This window comes from Moschus berezovskii, chromosome 13 (genome assembly GCF_049115385.1).
Source record: "Moschus berezovskii isolate FMDL1 chromosome 13, NW_MosBer_1.0, whole genome shotgun sequence".
Classification (NCBI taxonomy): Eukaryota; Metazoa; Chordata; class Mammalia; order Artiodactyla; family Moschidae; genus Moschus; species Moschus berezovskii.
Window position 1 is genome coordinate 41997371 of NC_142472.1, and position 13535 is coordinate 42010905.

Sequence of the window (13535 nt, forward strand, 5' to 3'; positions counted from 1 at the left end):
TTTTTATGTACAGGATGATGTCATCTGCAAGCAGTGAGAATTTTAAGTCTTCTTTTCTGATCATGATTTCTTTTATTTCTTTTTCTTCTCTGATTGCTGTAGTTAGGACTTCCAGAACTGTATTGAAAAATAGTGGTGAAAGTGGACACTCTTGTCGTGTTCCTGATGTTAGGGGGGATGCTTTCGGTTTCTCACCATTGAGAATAATGTTTGCTGTAGGTTTATCATATATGGCCTTTACTAATTTGAGGTAGGTTCCTTCTATGCCTATTTTTGGGAGAATTTTAATCATAAATGGGTACGTATTTTTGTCAAAGGCTTTTTCTGCATCTATTGAGATTATCATATGGTTTTTATGTTTCAATTTGTTAATATGGTGTATCACACTGATTGATTTGCATATATTGTAGAATCCTTGCATTTCTGTAATGAACCCAACTTGATCATGGTATATGGACTTTTTGAAATGTTGCTGAATCCTGTTTGCTAAAATTTTGTTGAGGATTTTTGCATCTATGTTCATCAGTGATATTTCTGGCCTGTAGTTTTCTTTTTTTGTGTTGTGTTTGTCTGGTTTTGGTATCATGATGATTGATGGTCACTTCGTAGAATAAGTGGAAATGTTCCTTCTCTGCAATTTTTTGAAAGAATTTTAGAAGGATAGACATTATCTCTTCTCTAAATGTTTGATAGAATTCTCCTGTGAAGCCACCTTGTCCTGGGCTTTTGCTTTTGGGGAGATTTTTGATCACAGCTTCAATTTCAGGGCTTGAAATTGGGTTGTTCATAATTTCTATTTCTTCCTGGTTCAGTTTTGGAAGATTGAACTTTTCTAAGAATCTGTCCATTTCTTCCAGGTTATCCATTTTATTGCCATATAGTTGTTCATAATAGTCTTTTATAATCTTTTGTATATCTGCATTGTCTGCTGTAACCTCTCCTTTTTCATTTCTAATTTTGTTGATTTGATTCTTCTCTCTTTTTTTCTTGATGAGTCTGACTAAAGGTCTGTCAATTTTGTTTATTTTCTCAAAGAATCAGCTTTTAATCTTATTAATCTTTACTACTGTTTCTTTCATTTCTTTTGCATTTATTTCTGCTCAGATCTTTATGATTTCTTTCCTTCTTCTAATTTTTTTTTTCTTTTTCCAGTTGTTTTAGGTGTAAAGTTAGGCTGTCTATTCAATGTTTTCCTTGTTTCTTGAGGTAAGATTGTATTGCTATAAACTTCCCTCTTAGAACTGCTTTTGCAGTTCCTATAGGTTTTGAGTTATCATGTTTTCATTGTCATTTGTTTCTAGAAATTTTTTGATTTCCCCTTTAGATTTCTTCAGTAAACTGTTGGTTATTTAGAATCTTGTTTAATCTCCATGTGTCTGTGTTTCTTACAGTTTTTTTTTTTTTTTCCTTGTAATTGATATTTAGTCTCACAGCATTGTGGTTAGAGAATATTCTTGATCCAATTTCAATTTTCTTAAATTTACTGAGTTTTGATTTGTGATCCAAGAGGTGGTCTATCCTGGAGAATGTTCCATGTGCACTTGAGAAGAAGGTGCAGTCTTCTGCATTTGGGTAGAAAGTCCTGAGGATATCAATGAGATCCATCTCATCTAGATGTATCATTTAAGACTTGTGTTTCCTTATTAACTTTCTGTTTTGATGATCTGTCCATTGGTGTGAATGGGGTGTTAAAATTTCCTACTATTATTGTGTTACTGTCAATTTATCTTTTTATGTCTGAGAAAGCAATGGCAAGCCACTCCAGTACTATTGCCTAGAAAATCCAATGGATGGAGGAGCCTGGTAGGCTGCAGTCCATGGGGTCGCTAAGGGTCGGACATGACTGAGCGACTTCACTTTCACTTTTCACTTTCACACATTGATGAAGGAAATGGCAACCCACTCCAGTGTTCTTGCCTGGAGAATCTCAGGGACGGGGGAGCCTGGTGGGCTTCCGTCTATGGGGTCACACAGAGTCGGACACGACTGAAGTGACTTAGCAGCAGCAGCAGTGTTTCTTTTATGTATTGAGGTGCTCCTATGTTGGTGCATAGATATTTACATTTGTTATGTATTCCTCTTGGATTGATCCCTTGATCATTATGTCGTGTCCTTCCTTATCTCTTGAAATCTTCTTTATTTTAAGGTCTATTTTGTCTGGTATGAGGTTTGATATTCCAGCTTTCTTTTGCTTCCCATTTGCATTGAATATATTTTTTCCATTCTCTCACTTTCAGTCTATATGTGTCTTGAGTTCTAACGTGGGTTTCTTGTAAACAGTATATATATATGGGTCTTGTTTTTGTATTCATTCAACCAGTCCATGTCTTTTCGTTGGCACATTTACTTCATTTACATTTAAAGTAGTTATTGATATATACGTTCCTATTGCCATTTTCTTAATTGTTTGGGGTTGATTTTGTGGATCTTTTTTCTTCTCTTGTATTTCTTGACTAATCAAGTCCATTTAACATTTGTTGTAAAACTAGTTTGGTGGTACTGAATTGTGTTAGCTTTGGATTTCTCCATCAATTTTGAATGAGATCCTTTCTGGGTGCAGTAATCTTGGTTGTAAATTTTTCCCTTTCAGTATTTTAAATATATCCTGCCATTCCCTTCAGGCCTGAAGATTTTCTGCTGAAAGATCAGCTGTTAAGCATATGGGGTTTCCCTTGTACGTTACTTGTTGCTTCACCCTTACTGCTTTTAATATTCTTTCTTTGTGTTTAGTCTTTGTTAGTTTAGCATGTATCTTGGCATGTTTCTCCTTGGATTTACCCTGTATGGGACTCTTTGTGCCTCTTGGACTTGACTGACTGTTTCCTTTGCCATGTTGGGGAAATTTTCAACTATAATCTCTTCAAAAATTTCTCATAACATTTCTTTTTCTCTTCTTCTTCCAGGACCCTATTATTTGAATGTTGGTGCTTTTGATATTGTCCCAGAGGTCTCTGAGACTATCCTCAGTTTTTTTCATTCTTTTTATGTTATTCTACTCTTCAGAAGTTATTTCTATCATTTTATCTTCCAGCTCACTGATTCTTTCTTCTGCTTCAGATATTCTGCTATTGATTCCTTGTAGAGTATTTTTAATTTCAGTAATTGTGTTGTTTGTCTCTGCATGTTTATTCTTTAATTCTTCTATGTCTTTGTTAATTGATTCTTGCATTTTCTCCATTTTGCTTTCAGAGTTTTTGATCATCTTTACTATCATTTTTCTGAACTATTTTTCAGGTAGTTTGCCTATTGCCTCTTCATTTATTTTGACTTCTGTGTTTCTAGTTTGTTTCTTCATTTGTGTAATATTTCTCTGCCTTTTCATTATTATTTTTTTTTTAACTTTTTGTGCTTGAGGTCTCCTTTTCCCAGGCTTCAAGGTTGAATTCTTCCTTCCTTTTGGTTTCTGCCTTCTAAGTTTGGTCCAGTGGTTTGTGTTAGTTTTTTATGGGGTGAAATTTGTGCTGAGGTTGTTTTTTTTTTTTTCCTCTCTCTGATGGGCAAGACTGAGTAAGGTGGTAATCCTGTCTTCTGATGAATGAGTTTGTATTTTTGTTTTGTTTGTTGTTTAGATAAGGCATCCTGCACAGCATGCTACTGGTGGTTGGGTGGTGCTGGGTCTTGATTTACAGTGCTTTCCTTTGTGTGAGTTCTCACTATTTGATACTCTTTAGAGTTAGTTCTCTGGTAGTCTAGGGTCTTGGAGTCAGTGCTCCCACTCCAAAGGCTCTAGGCTTGATCTCTGGTGAGGAAAGAAGATTCCACAAGTGTTTCATTATGGCATTAAGTGAGATTAAAACAAATTTCAAAAAATGAGACCAAGATGAACCCCAGACAAATGGAAGTTACAAAATCAGGCAAATAATAATTAAAATAATGGAAAATACACATATACATGTACAACCATGAACAAAGTCAAAGCAGTCCAACAAAAATAAAGTACAATAGATTGACCTGGCGAACAAAGGGGACCAAAAATTATGTCTACCAGAACAAAACTAACTAAAGAACAAACTGGAAAACAAAACTAAAGCAAGATGCCAAGTGAGGAATAAAGCAATGAAAACAAAACTAACAAATATGTTGAAAGGAAAGGAAAGAAAGGATAGCTATGCAAAGTTAAATAGAGGTAGATGAAAAAGATTTATACATATTAAACATTAACTGCAAGGGGAAAAGAACAGTAGGAAAGACAAAGGAATAAATGTAGAAAAAGTATAATAGGTTTAAAAAATTAAAAGGTAAAATTATAAAGAGAAAAGATTAAAAAAAAGTTAGAAGGAAAAAAAAAAAGAGGAGAAAAAAGGGAAACTCCACAGACTTGTGAAAGCCCAGCACAGAGGAAGAGGTTTATAACAGCAACAAAAATTGTGACTGAATACACACACACACACACACACACACACATATATATACATAAATTTATATACATTAAAGATTAACTGCAAGGGAAAAAGAACAGTAGGAGAAGAAAACAAAAGAATAAATGTAGAAATAGTAATAATAGGTTTAAAAATTAAAATGAAAAAAAAAAAAGAAAACAAACTCCCCAGAACTGCAAAAGCCTGATATAGAGGCAGAAGTTCATAATAACAATAAAAAAAATGTGACTGAGAAAAAAAAAAAAAAGCTCAAAAGCTTAGTTAGATTTCATAGGGCCAATAAAATTGACAACTACAACTGATGGGGGAAAAGGGAATAAAAACAAAAAACAAAGAATCTACAGAACATGTCAAAACATAAGAAAATAAATATTTTTCTTGAGTCACTGCTGTCAGAGTCCTTTCCCTCACTGAAAGTCACAGTCCATTTCACTCCCCTAGAATGCCCTCTAACACCGTGCTGACCTCTGGACCTGCTGTGAGGGCAGCTCGGGTTCTAATCTTCTCCTACTCCTCTGTGCTCTTGCCTCCAATGTCCACAGCTATCAAAGCTAGTGCGTTTTCTTTTGTGGGAGCTCTCAATGATCTTTTATATATTCCACAGAAACAGAGTCTGCCTAGTTGATCATGTGGATTGAATCTGCAGATGTACAGCTGGTGAGAGGGGTTTGGGTCTTCTTCCTTAGTCACACTGCCCCTGGGTTTCAATTGTGACTTTATTCCCAGCTCTAGATATGGGTTATCCATTGGGTTTGCTCCTGAGGCTTCCCTGGAGGACTTGGGCTTGCCTCTGTGAGGGCCAGGTGTGGAGGTGATGCAGCTGCTTGAGTCGCAAGGGTTCTGGCAGCACCAGGTACTCAGGGGAGTTGGTGGCTAGGGCAGCAGGAAATATCGTGCTCTAGAAGGGTATGGCAACCAGTATTCAATACACTCCAGTATTCTTGCCTGGAGAATCACCCCCGCCCCCAACCCCCTGACAGAGAAGGCTGGCAGGCGACACACAGTCCACAGGGTCACAAAGAGTTGGACACTACTGAAGTGACTTAGTGTGTATAGGTGTAAGAATTTTTTTGCCTGTGGTAGCTCTGTTCCAGTGAGAATTGAGTGTGAAGTTAGCTTGGCTTTCAGGGGCCCTGGTGGCGCCAAGTGTGCAGGGACACGGACTGCCTCTGCTGCAGGAGTTATGACCCTATCGGTCTTTTTTCAAGCCTCTTGTAACTGATGATCAGAAGGCCTCCTTGGTCAGTCTTTCTCCGTAGCTTCACCTATTCAGGCACGTAGAGGGTTTCCTTGCCTGGGGTCCTTCTCTGTTGTTGGGCGCATCAGTTTGATGAGATAGCCTCTCTATTGTTCAGCTGCCAATGCTGGTGTGTGGGGTGAGAGAGGCTATGGTGATGGCTCCACCCCTATGCATGACTCAGCAGTATTGCCTTGCTTTCATGGCTGCTCAGCTTTCCTCCACAAGCATTTCCCACCATGATCTCCTTCCTCACATCCCATCAATCTGTCTCTCTGCAGTCAAAGCAGCCCTTAGCCACTGATTGCTCCACAATCCCTAAACTCCAGCTCCCCGCCACCTGTGCCATCTAGGGTATGTATAATTGCAGCAAGAACTGTCTGATTCTCATTCCATTTAGGCTGCCACAGATCAACTCTTTCCCTCTCAGCCTTAAATGTTTCTCCTCTGACTCAGACAATTGCCCCAATGTGGGGACCGGACCTCTGTTTCAGTTCCCCCATCTGCTGAGGGCAGGTCCAGTCCTACTAACACTCCCATTTTCCCCCTAGTTCCGTCATCCTACCAAGTTTTGTGTGGACCCATATATTCTTTTCTGTTGGTCAGGTATTCCTGTCCGCTCTCAACTGGTGTTCTGCATGCACTTTTGTGTCTGAAGGTGTATTTATTCCTGATGTATCCATGGAGAGAGATGTAGTCCATGTCCACCTACTCCTCTGCCATCTTGTTCCTCCACTTTCCACTGTCAATGTCTCTAATAAATATTAATTATCCTCTGTCATTTGCAGTTTCACTTTAAACAATAATTTACTGTCATAGGTCAACTACCTTAAATAAATAAGTTGATGAGGATCAGAAAAAAGGATTGGACATCTCAGCAACAAAGAACACATCAATGTCCAGAACTTCATTTCAAACACTGTTTGAAAAAAATCAATCAAAGCTCCTGGAATACTGGTTGGAAAATACAAGATGAGGTCAAAGTATATTACAGTGGAAAAAAATAAGGACATGTTTTAAAAAAATGCAGGGACATGTGAGATCACAAGAGTAAAACTGAAAGAGCTTCCAGTGGCCATGACTGAAGCAATTTGAGCAACAGAATTGACATTTATTTTTTATAACATTTACAGTGAGCTGAATTATAACACACAGTATAAATTAAATATCCATCAATCCATACTGATATAAATAACTGAATAAATAAATATGAGAGAAGAGATCAATCTTCCATATAGGTGTATTTCAAATAATTGATGTTGACAATCCCCCTACAGGCAGTGGTGCTAAATCCTTCCCTACTCTGCTAGAATGGGCTGTGTGCAATGACTTGCAAAGACTAAAATATGCTAAGGTTTGGAGATGTTAAGGATAGAGTAGGGGCTTCCAGTAATTTCATGAACTGCCAAACACTACCTGGGTCAGGTGACCAAGGTCTACATAGACAATGATGAGTCATGTTGATATTACATATCCCTGATATAGCATGATCAGAAAGGCACTTCATCTCTATGGGACTCCTCTCCAAAAGACAAAAGCACAGTGGTAGCTATAAGAAAAACTTCACACAGACCCAAATAAAAGAATTTCCTAAAACAACTTGCACAGTACTCCTGGAAACTTTGAAGGTCATAAAACAGAATGAAAGACTGAGAATTTTCACAGACCAGGAAAGGCTGACTAAACAAAATGACTAGATTAATGCAATGTGGTATCCTAGAAGGGATATAGAAAACGGACATTAAAGACAAACTACTAAATAGAGACTAAAATTTAGTGAAGAACAAAGTGCTACTGTTGGTTAGTTTTAACAACTGCTCCTTGGTAATAAAAGCCAGTAACAAAAGAGTAAATTGGTTGAGGAGTATACAGAAGCACTCTGTATATCTATCTGTAAATCTACAGCTGTGTTAAAATTCAAACCTTATTGAAACATAAAGAGAAATGTAGTCATCCTATATATGTCTTATATTCTAATTTTAGGTACATACTGAAAATAATTGTATTATATAACAACATATAAAGATCAGATATTCTTTTTTCCGGCTTTCTATTAGTTTATCTGTTGTAATTCAATTGCATAACCACATTTGAAGGTCAACAGCTTTCACAAATGCAAAACAACTTATTACTTCACCAAAATGGCAGTTAAGCTTCAAATAACTGGTTTAGGGACAGTTTTGCTCTTTTCAGTTCAAAATATTTTGTGGGTTGGAGAGGGGGTTGTTATGTTTATGTATATGTGTGTATGTCTTGCATACACATAAAATTATCCAAGCATTTTAATTGTCACCTTGGATTTCCTGGTCATTTGTGATGTATCTTAACATTTTTTCAGCTATGACACATTAACAATTAAAATAATACTGCTGACAGAATTTTATGACATGAATTCTTAATTAATGATATATTTTTTTCTCTTCAGTCAGTTCAGTCACTCAGACGTGTCTGATTCTTTGCAACCCCGTGGCCTGCAGCACACCAGGTTTCCCTGTCCATTACCAACTCCCAGAGCTCACCCAAACTCATGTCTATCTAATCAGTGATGCCATCCAACCATCTCATCCTCTGTCATCCCCTTCTCCTCCTGCCTTCAATCTTTCCCAGCATCAGGGTCTTTTCCAACATAATGAGTCGAAATAAAAATTAACGTGTTGAAAGTAATCCTCTATAGAATAAAAATTTTTGAAAGGAACTCTAAATAATTATTGTAGAGCAAAGGGCTCAAGGAAATACCCTTGGCCTCTCTCAATTTCTTGTATAATTGGGAGCCCACATGTCCCTTTTCCTAGAGTAATCTCATTTTGCTTTCATCCCATGCAAGGACTTATGCTTGATTGTGTTGTAGGACCAGGATGTCATACTTTTGCCATGTTCTTATTTAATTCAGAGTGTGGATGAAAGTGACCTTTCTAGAAGAGAAGGAATTCAGTCTAATCGTGGATTTGGAGTTTCATACATCAGCACCAAGTTTGCTAGGTGCCCTGTCCATAGGAAATGCAGACAGTGTACTGCCATTGTGTTGAAGGAGGGGCAGCTCCCTCTAGAACTGCTGTCTTCAGGCAGTGGACACACCTGTTGATTTCTCTTCAGTTAGTTTAGCTTTTTAAAAACTCTAAATTATTTCAAGTATCTGTGCCCCCATAGACTTAGAAAAACATCTGTAATATTTTGTTATTGAGTCAGCATTGAGTTTTGCCTCTCCAAATTACTACTTGTGTAAATATTTAGAATCACTGAGATTCTATTGGCTACAGCATATACAATGTGGGACTATTCATACATAACCTCACATGGCTATCTTGAAAGCAAAATATTATATGCATATGCATACATACACATTCTCACATGGCACACATTTACAATTGAAACGTAAATTTAAGTTGAAGTCAAATGGAATCAAGAGCCTATTGATTTTGCAAAATTTACCTAAATGACACCTAAGATGTTTAGTAAATTTATGAATCATGAAGGTTAAATAGCTTAAGAAAAATAAATCATATTTTAAAGGAAATAAATATATGGCATGGATGAATTTCTAATCATAGTCTGAAATGTGGGTGATTACTTTAACATCTATGATTAAGTGTAATAACGGTCTCCATTTTATCTACTTTAAAATAATACAAATTCTGCTTTGTGGGGATAATGTTTGGTCTGGATCATGTTCAGTTTTGGGAAATAAAGTGAAATTGGGGATGAATATATATATGTATATATATATAAATCATATGTTATTGTATGTGTTGACAATCTTTAGGCAGTCATGTCTAAAATCTTCTGCTGCTATAGAGTAATTTTGACAAGATTCTTTTGCAAGCCAACCTAGCTCTCTGGGTTCAGCTTTCTACAGTGTGCCCACCTACTCTTATCACACAACCATAATGCCAAAGTACCTAAAAACATTTTTACGTTTGTGTTTATAATCTGAGGAATCTCTTTGTAGCCCATTACCAACAGAATGAATATATAGGAATTATTTCTTTTTTGCTTCTTCAGGGATACTTTCTATTGTCCATAAATTCTTCTCTCCTATCCTTTATTACCTTAAAATCTTCCTGATCAAAGTTATCTTGATTTTTCCAAAAATAGCGTCTAGAAAGAATTCGGCTAATTCTTTAGTGTGCCATAAGCCTTAACAGTAAAACCCTGAAACTGCTACCAGGTTGGGAGCTTACAAGGGAATAGAAAAATTACTCAAGGAATAAAAAAGTCGCAAAAACATATGCTAATATCTTAGATGCGTATTTTACCTTTTTAATATTATAAAACCTTGAAGCAGTCATGGAAATAGGAGCCTTAAAATGGCTTGCAGACAGAGAGAGAAAGGATACATTAAGAAAAATAGATAACACATTTGAAGACTGGAAATAAACATTGAAATTTCTCATAGGTGCTATGATTCCACAGTACAGATAACTCAAACATAGTTATGCAATATAATAATGTCCTGATTTTTAGCAGCAGTTTCTAGGCAAATATGTCATTTTGGAATAAAAATGAATACTTCCACTATTTATATCTGAATATCAAATTAAAAAGACTAAATATCAATGAATGATCAACTTTTCATTTTATAATTTAGGAGAAGTGCAATAAAATCTATCAACATGAAAGAACAAGGTTGACGTTCCTGGCAGGGACTGTAATTAAGAAATAACATATTATTTTATTGAAGGTGAAAAGAAGGCAATAAACACATGAAACCACTGTATATCAAGAAGAATACATATCTATGAAACAAAATAAATTGAAAATTATTTTGTAAATAATTAAAGTAAATTAAAGTGCCACGCTCAATATGCCAGCAAATTAGGAAAACTTAGCAGTGACCACAGGACTGGAAAAGGTCAGTTTTCATTCAAATCACAAAGAAGGGCAATGTCAAAGAATGTTCAAACTATCACATAATTGCATGTATTTCATTTGCTAGCAAAGTAATGCTCAAATTCTCCAAGCCAGACTTCAATAGTACATGAACTAAGCACTTCCAGATGTTCAAGCTGTATTTAGAAAAGGCAGAGGATCCAGAGATCAAATTGCCAATATCCACTGGGTCATAGAAAGAGCAAGAGAATTCCAGAAAATCACCTACCTCTGCTTCATTGACTATGCTAAAACTTTTGACTGTGTGGATCACAACAAACTGTGGAAAATTCTTCAAGAGATGGAATACCAGACCACTTTACCTGCCTCCTGCAATACCTGTATGAAGGTCAAGAAGCAACAGTTAGAACCAGACATGGAGCAATGGACTAGTTCCAAATCGGGAAAGGAGAACACCAAGGCTGTATATTGTCACCCTGCTTATTTAACTTGTATGCAGAGTACATCATGTGAAATACCAAGTTGGATGAAGCACAAATTGGGATCAAGATTTCTGGGAGAAATATCAATAACCTCAGATATGCAAATGACATGGCCCTAATGGCAGAAAGTGAAGAGGAACTAAAGAGCCTCTTGTTGAAGGTGAAAAAGGACGTGAAAAAGCTGACTTAAAGCTCAACATTCAAAAAATGAAGATCATGGCATCTGCTCCCATCACTCATGGCAAATAGGTGGGGGAAAAATGGAAGTAGTGACATAATTTATTTTCTTGGACTCCAAAATCACTGCAGATGATGACTGGAGTCACAAAATTAAAAGATGCTTGTTCTTCGGAAGAAATGCTATGACAATCCTAGACAGTGTATTAAAAAGCAGAGACGTTCCTTTGCTGACCCAGGTCCATATAATCAAAGATATGGTTATTCCAGGAGTCATGTATGAATGTGGGAGCTGGACCATAAAAAAGGTTAAATGTTGAAGAATCGATGCTTTTGAGCTGTGGTGTTGGAGAAGACTCCTGAGAGTCCCTTGGACTGCAAGGAGATCTAAGCAGTCACTCCCAAAGGAAATCAATCCTGAATATTCATTAGAAGGACTGGTGCTGAAGTGAAGCTCCAGTTCTTTGACCACTTGTTGTGAAGAAACAACTCATGAGAAAAGACACTGATGCTGGGAAAGATTGAAGGCAAGAGGAAAAGTGGATAACAGAGGACGAGATGGTTGGATGGCATCATCGACTCAATGGACATGAGTTTGAGCAAGTTCCTGGAGATAGTCAAGGACAGGGAAGCTTGGTGTGCTACAGTCCATGGGGTTGCAAAGAGTAGGACATGCATGAGTGACTGAAAAACAAAATTGTAAATTACAGACAGAGCAAGTAGCATGGTATACAATTAAACTTGAGTTAGAAACTGTAAAAACAGAATGAAGTGAATAGTGACTTGCAACTGAAGGCAAAAAAATTTGACAATGTGAACGCCCTTTGTCGAAAATATTAGGAGATTATTTCTTTGAAATGGAAATGTGAGAATTAGAAATTAAATTGCTTGACCCAAATTGTCAAGCTTTCTCAGACACGATGGAGACACTGAAAGAGGTATTGCATTTGGTATTTGAGAGTATGTTAGTATCCTTAGAGAAAGTGATTGTAGTGTACATTTTTTGAAGATAAAGTATTGATTATAATGCCATGAGAGAGAAGAATTCTTGTACATAGATGCATGAGAAGAAGTAGGGTGCTTAGACTTCTTTTCATGAGGTTGGGTCATGAAAAAAAGAACAGAACGTCTGCTTGAGGGCAATAAAATGTTAAAGGTGCATGCATTTAGACATTTTTGGACACGGTTGTCAGAGGAGAGAATAGCCAGTTCCTAGGCAAAAATGAAAATTAAAAATCAATGAAAAGTGATGTGAATTAAGTCCTAGCAGAGGGGGAATAAATAAATAAATAAAGGGGGAAGAGCAAATTTTTTTGCCAAGGTCAGTACAATGATGAAGATAACGTATAAGATTAAATATGACTAGAAAAGGAGCATGGAGAATTTTAGTCTTGGTAATCTGTATTTTCTCTCAGAATTGACTCTCTGGGTATATGTACTCACTTGCAACAGAGAATCTGATTTTGTTCTTTGGGGAAAACAGTATGTAAACATTGATAAATATTTGAGACTGATTACTTGTAAGACTACTTGTTGAGTATCTGAGGGGCCTGATACTTAACAATCTTATTTTCTATTGGATGGATGTTTAAATTGTTCCAAAATGTTTTTGTCTAGGAAGTTAAGATGAAAGCATAATAAGTACTTTTTTATTTTTAAAGTGATTGAGTCCAAGGAAGTGTCTTTTAATATGAAGTTGAATAGTAGACATCACTGAAGCTCATCACTTCAGGAACATACCGCGACTGAATTAGCTCATATCATCAAAGTTAGGTATGGTCATGTGATTTACCTGACCTTTGGAATGTAAGTGGAACACTGACCTTCACTTCCCAGAAACATGGTTGTCGTTCCTTTTTGTGTTGTTCCTGGGTTGGTTACATGGAGGATAGCTGCTCTGAGAGTCAGGAGACCTCTAGTGGTCTTTATGTGAGAAAGAAAGAAACATTTGATGTGATAAACTGATGAGATTTAAGGATTGCTTCTTACTTTTTTACATACTGCTGCTGCTGCTGCTAAGTCACTTCAGTTGTGTCCGACTCTGTGCGACCCCATAGACAGCAGCCCACCAGGCTCCACCATCCCTGGGATTCTCCAGGCAAGAACACTGGAGTGGGTTGCCATTTCCTTCTCCAATGCATGAAAGTGAAAAGTGAAAGTGAAGTCGCTCAGCCGTATCGACTCTTCAGGACCCCATGGACTATAGCCTACCAGGCTCCTCCATCCATCGGATTTTCCAGGCAAGAGTACTGGAGTGCCATTGCCTTCTCCGTAGTACATACTAACATATCTTAATTAATATAACATCATTTTTAATATCTTGTATAAACATTATTTTGTCAGATTCATATAATTGAAATATAATTAAGAAGTCTATGTGAGTCTGATCTATAGCAAATTCTAAATAATTTTCATTGGTTTTATTCTAAATAT